Raw genomic sequence first — 6,961 nt, 5'->3', positions numbered from 1 at the left:
TGAAATCACTGAGATTAAAGATAAGGAGGGAATCTTAAAAGCATCAAGAGAAAAGGAGACAGTTACCTACAAAGGAATTCCCATAAGACTATCAGCTAATTTCTGAAAAACAAAAACAAAAAACAAAAAACAAAAACAAAAAAAACAAAACAAAAAAAACCCCCCAAAAACAAAAAACAAAAAACCACACACAAAAAAACAACACCTTTCAGGCAAGAAGGGGCTGGAATGAAGTATTGAAAGTCATGAAAGGCAAGGACCTACATGCAAGATTACTCTATCCAGCAAAGCAATCATTTAGAATGGAAGGGCAGATAAAGTGCTTCCTAGATAAGGTCAAGTTAAAGGAGTTCATCATCACCAAGCCTTTATTACATGACATGTTAAAAGGACTTATCTAAGAAAAAGAATATCAAAACTGTGAACAGTAAAATGGCAACAAACTCACAACTATCAACAAATGAACCTAAAAAAACAAACAAAAAGAAACTAAGCAAACAACTAGAACAGGAACAGAACCACAGAAATGGAAACCGCATGGAGGATTATCAGTGGGGATTGGGATGGGGAGAATGGGGGAAAAGGTGCAGAGGATAAGAAGCATAGATGGTAGGTACAAAATAGACAGGGGGAGGTTAAGAATAGTATGGGAAATGGAGAAGGCAAAGAACTTACATGTCCAACCCATGGACGTGAACTAAGGTGGGGGATGCTGATGGCAGGTGGGGTACAGAGCAGAGGGGGAGAAAGAGGAGAAAACACAGGACAACTGTAATAGCATGATCAATAAAATATACTTAAAAAACAATAGAAAGAGGTATATGTAAAAAACCTATAGAATTCAAAGCTGATGTACTATTGGCCAATAAGCATGTGAAAAGATCTCAGCATCATTCACCATCAGGAAAATGCAAATGAAAACCACATTGAGATATCATTTCACACTCACTAGGATTGCTAAAATAAAAAAAGGCAGACAATAAGTATTGGCAAGGATGTGGGAAATTGGAATCCTTACACATTGCTGGTGGAATGTAAAATGGGTCACTATGGAAAACAATCTGGCAGTTCATCAAAAGTTTAAACGCAGAGTTACCATAAGAACCCAACACTTAAACTCCTAGATATATATACATACCCAAGAGAAATGAAAACGTATGTTCACACAAAATTCACACACAGAAGTTTATAGCAGTTTCATTTGTTGTAGCCAAAAAGTTGAAACAACTTGGAGTCCTTCAACAAGTGAATGGATAAACAGAACTTGGTATACTCATACAGTGGAATATTATTTGACAATAAAAAAGGAAGCATTGGCACATGCTACAACATGGATGAACCTTGAAAGCATTATGCTAAGTGAAAGAAGACAGACAAGAAAGGGCCACATATTGTATGATTTCATTTATATGGAATGTCCAGATTAGGCAATTCTATACGGCACAAAAAGTTGGTTGACTAGGGCTGGGAGAGAACTGGTAGCTGAAGGAAGGGGAACAAAGGTATGAGGTGTTTTTGAAAGGGTGAGGAAAAGTTTCTAAAGTTGATTGTGGTAATAGTTGTACAACTCTCTGAATATACTAAAACCTTTGAATTGTATACTTTAGTTAGGTGAATTGTATGGCATGTGAATTACATATTCATAAAACTGTATTTTTAAAAACACCAGTGGAGAAGATAAAAATGAAATACTAAAAATACTTGATAAATCCAAAAGAAGGCAGAAAACGAACCAGGAGAAAAGAACATAGGGAATAAATAGCAAACAAATAACAGGATGGTTAACTAAAGTCCAACCATAGCAATAGTTACGCTAACTGCAATTGGACTAAATATGTTGATTAAAAGGTGGAAATGGACATCTCTGGCCAGTGTGGCTCAGTTAGTTGGATGTCATCCTGCAAACCAAAGGGTATCCCAGTCAGGGCACTTGCCTGGGTCATGAGTTTGGTCCCCAGTGGAGGTCCTGGCAGGAGGCAACCAATTGATGTTTCTCTCCCTCTCTTTTTCCTTTCGCTCTCTCTAGAATCAATTTTTTTTTTAAAGGTAGAAATGGACAGACTTGATGGGGAAAGAAAGGAGGACCCTTTAATTCTTCTTGAACATTGTTCTGGGATGCAACTAAGTTATTTTTAAATAATTTGGTCCTTTTAGATCTTGCTTTTATGATGTGCTATGTAGGTCTGCAGAAGTGCTCAGGCTAAGGCTAATTATTCCCCACTCTGAGTCATTCTATGCATTGCCTGGGTGCTCTGTCCAATGCCTGCTGAATTTAGAATTTTCCAGTCTGGCTTGTGTGAGTGCCAGGCACTGTTCCTTCTAACCCTTGTGACAGTTCCTTCTCCAGTCTCAGAGAGCTTCTTCACACACATCTTTTGACCTCTGCTGAAAACTGGAGTGGGATCCTCTGTAAATCCTCAGGGCCCCCACCTCTGCGGCTCTCCACTCTCTCGTGCTCCGTCCGATAACCTCTGGGTACCTTTGTCTCCAGACTCTCAGTTTCCTCTTCTCAACTCAGGGCATCTCTAGGTTGTGTCAAATTTCCATGCCATGTCGTGCAAACTCTCTCCAGGCAGTAAGTTGGGGCAACCACAGGGCTCACCTCATTTGTTTCCCATCTCCTAGGGATCACTGTTCCTTACTGCCTGATGTCCAGTGTCTTTAAAACTTCTGTGCCATGCACTGTGTCTGTTTGTTTGCTGTTTGTTGGAAGTGAGAGGGTAAATCTGGTCTCTGTTACTCTATCTTGGCTGGAAGTATAAGAAAGCTGGTGTGGCCAATTAATATTAGGAAAAAAAATAGACTTACCAGAGCATTATTAGAGATAAAGATGCCATTTCTTAGTGCTAAAGGATCAATTTTTCAAGAGAGAGAGGGCAATTTTTCAAGAGAGAGAGGGCAATCTCCAATGATTGTGGGTTTGACTTCTAATAGTTCTGTTAATTTTTGTTTTATGTATTTCAAAGCTCTGTTATTCGGTACTGTTTTAGACTGAATATTTGTATCCCCCCCAAATTATATGTTAAAGACTTATCCCCCAAAATGATGGTATTTGGAGGTAGGGCCTTTGGGAGGTAATTAGGTTAAAATGAGACCATTGAGGGTGGGCCCACTATGGGTGTAGTGTCCTTATAAGAAGAGAAGACCAGCGCTCTTCCCCCTGCATGTGAGGATACGGCACGAAGGGTGACTGGCCCGGAAGAGGGCTCTCACCAGGCACCGAGTCTTCTAGCACTTTGGTACAAGACTTCCCAGCCTTCAGAACTGGGAGAAACAAATGTATGTTGTTTAAACCACCCCCTCTGTGGTATTTTGTTATGGCATCCTGAGCTAACTGATACAGGTACATGTACATATCTTAAATTGTTATGTCTTTTCAGTAATGGATAAAACAAGCACAAACAAAATAGTGAGGAAACAAAAAATTTGAACAACATTATCAACCATTTTGACTTAACTGACATTTATAGAACACTGATTCAACAACTTCAGAACATTTTCTTTTCAAGTGCACAAAGGACATTTACCTAGATAGACCATGTGCTGAGCAATAAGACAAGTCTCAACAAATTCCAAAGGACTGAAACCATACACAGTATGTTCTCTGATTACTACAGAATTAAATTAGAAACAAACAAAAATAAAATTAAAAAACCAGAAAAATCCCCAAACATTTGGATATTAAAAAACACGTTTTTATCCTGAAGGTCAGTAAGAAATTACAAGGGATATTCAAAAATGTTTTGAACTGAATGATAATGAAATTATAACATGAAAATTGGAGGAATAGAGCTAAAGCAACACTTAGAAGGAAATGTATGACTTTAAATGTTAATATTAGAAAAGAAGAAAGTTTTTAAACCAATTATCTAAGCTTTTGCCTTAAGATACTAGAAAAAGAAGAGCAAATTAAACTCAAAGTAAGGAGGATTAAGGAAAAAACAGATAAAAGTAGAAATACATGAAACAGAAGTAGACAAATACAGAAAAATCAATAAAAAGAACAAATTATTGATACATTCGATAACATGGATTGAATCTTAAAAGCATGTTAAGTGAAAGAAGCCAGAACAACGTGGCAATCTGGCTCAATGCTTGTTTTTGTACGACTTTGAGCTAAGAATGTTTTTTTTACATTTTTAGAAGGTTGTAAAGAAGAAGAAAGAAGAGGAGGAGAAACAGTAGTGATGGAAATCATATGCAACCTGTAAAGCCTAAAATACTCGTATCTGTCCCTTTACAGAAAAGTTTTCCAGTATATAATCTAGACAGACTAAGCTATGGCAATATAAATGAAAATAGTGGTTACCTTTAGGGGGAGGTGACTGGAATGGGCACCAAGGAACGCTCTTGTATAATGGAAATGTTTAATATTTTGATCACAATGATTACTTGAATACATATTCTTGTCAAAACTCATTAAAATTTGAGCATTTTATTGTATACAAATTTTACCTTCATAAAAGAAGTAGGAAGTATTTTTTCTCTCCATGAGTTGTGTTCACTGATTAAAATTTAAAAAGCATTAAAAATATATGTTTAACTTGCCTCTCTGTATCTTTCCTTCTAAGTAGGATTGATATTTTAAATAAAGAGCTTTGCTCTAGAGATCTTCTTTGGTATTTTTAGCTTGATTGAGAGCTAATCAAATAAAAAAAACAGTGTTTATAGAGCTTCAGAAATTATTGTTCTTTGAGATTGTCTACTCAAGTAACAATTTAACATGATTGAAAATATAAATTTAGACTTCCGGTCAAGATGGCAGCATAGACAGACATGGCTTGCTTCTTTGCACAACCACATAAAATTACAACTAAAATATAGAACAACCATCACTCACAACCATCAGAAATTGAGTTGATAACTAAGGAATTAAAGAAACCACATTCATCCAGACTGGTAGGAGGGGCACAGATATGGAATGGGCTGGTCCCTCATCCATGTGTGGTAGATAAAAATTTGGGAGGGATATCTCAGAGCAAGGAGTCTCAACCCCACATCAGGCTCCCCAGCTCAGAGTTCCAGTGACAGGAAGATGAGTCCCCACAACTACTGGCTACAAAAACCAGCAGGGATTGAGTCAGTGGAAGAAACTTCTATAGCCCCAAGTAGTTCCTCTTAAAGAATCCACACATGAACTCACCCACTCTGATTCCCTCCCTCTGAGCTCTAGCACTGGGATAGCAGCTTGAAAGTCAACAATGACATATAGGGAGGAACTAAAGGGGCTGGCATCAAAGTGAGCAGAGGCTATTGTCCCTCTTCTAAACCCTGCCCCCACAGAGTCAGCAAGCTGGTGCCATATCTGAGACTCCATCAACCTGGCTAACACTCTTTGACCCACCTTGAAGATCCACAGAGACTCCGCCCCACCTAAATTACAGATCCACTCAAGCTGCTTTTCTATATAAATGGCTGGTCCTGGCTCATGTTTCACAACTTCCTAAAATTCTTTCAAATAAGAAACAGCTGGCCTCAGTGAGCCCCAGGCCTGGCACTAGCAGCAGCCAGCCTAGATTCACAGCTTGGCTTTGCCTGGCAATCTCCAAGCCCAACACACGTAGCAGCCATCTCAGACTGCTTTATAGCTCAGGCAGGGTGGCTCGAGGCAGAAACCAGGTGGGAGCTAAACTTGGCCTGCACCACCCAGGAAACTCCAGGGTCAGGGCATTCAGTGGACAGCTACAGACCATGTCAGAGCACCACCATCCTGCCCCTGCACAACTGATCCTTCACAGAGGGCAGAGATTGGTGGTCAGTGGTCACAGTCAAATCTTGCAGATGACTGGCCTGGGTAAATCCCTCCCATTGATCTGCCAATAGCAACTAAGGCTCAACTACAAGAGAAGGGTGTACTCAGCCCACACAAAGGGTGCACCTCAAGTATCCAGCTTGGGTGATAGGGGAGGTTGTGCTGCTGTTCCTACAGGACGCCTACTACATTAGGCCACACTACCAACACATGGAGTCAAAGCAGCTCTACCTAATACATAGAAACAAACACAGGGAGGCTGCCAAAATGAGGAGACAAAGAAACATGGCCCAAATTAAAGAACAAATTAAAACTCCAGAAAAGAGCTAAATGAAATGGAGATAAGCAATCTATCAGAAGCAGTATTCAAAACACTGATTATAAGCCTGCTCAAGGAACTTAGTGAGGAGATCCTCACTAAGCATAAAAAAGATCCAGTCAGAAATGAAGGATTCACTAATTGAAATAAAAAACAATTTACAGGGAAACAATAATAGAGTGGATGAACCCGAGAATCAGATCAATGATATGGAACATAAGAAAGCTAAAACGACCAATCAGAGCAAGAAGAAAGAAGAATCCAAAAAAAAATGAGCAGTATAAGCAGTCCCTGGGACAAGTTCTAGAGGTCCAACATTCACATCAAAGGGGCACTCGAAGAAGAAAAAGCGTAAGAAATTTGAAATCTATTTGAAAAAATAATGAAAGAAAACTTCTCTAATTTGGTGAAGGAAGTAGATATGCAAATCCAGGAAGCACAGAGAGTCCCAAACAAGATGGATACAAAGTGGTCCACTCCAAGACACATAATTAAAGTGGTAAAGGTTAAAGATAAAGAGAGAATCTTAAAAACATCCAGAGAAAAAAAGTCAGTTACCAACAGGGGAATTCGCATAAGACTGTCAGCTGATTTCTCAAAAGAAACTTTACAGGCTAGAAGGGATTGCCAAGAAGTATTCAAAGTCATGAAAAGCAAGGACCTACAGCCAAGATTGCTCTACCCAGCAAAGCTATCATTTAGAATCAAAGGGCAGATAATGAGCTTCCCACACAAGAAAAACTAAAGGAGCTCATCACCACCTAACCATTATTATATGAAATGTTAAAGGGTCTTATTAAAGGAAAAAAAAGATCAAAACTATGAACAATAAAATGGCAAAAAATACAGATCTATCTACAATTAAATCTAAAAAACAGACTAAGCAAATA

This window comes from Phyllostomus hastatus, unplaced genomic scaffold (assembly GCF_019186645.2).
Source record: "Phyllostomus hastatus isolate PE091 unplaced genomic scaffold, TTU_PhHast_1.1 phas_scaffold_182, whole genome shotgun sequence".
Classification (NCBI taxonomy): Eukaryota; Metazoa; Chordata; class Mammalia; order Chiroptera; family Phyllostomidae; genus Phyllostomus; species Phyllostomus hastatus.
The sequence above is the reverse complement of the archived record's forward strand: the minus strand, read 5'-3'. Positions refer to the sequence as shown.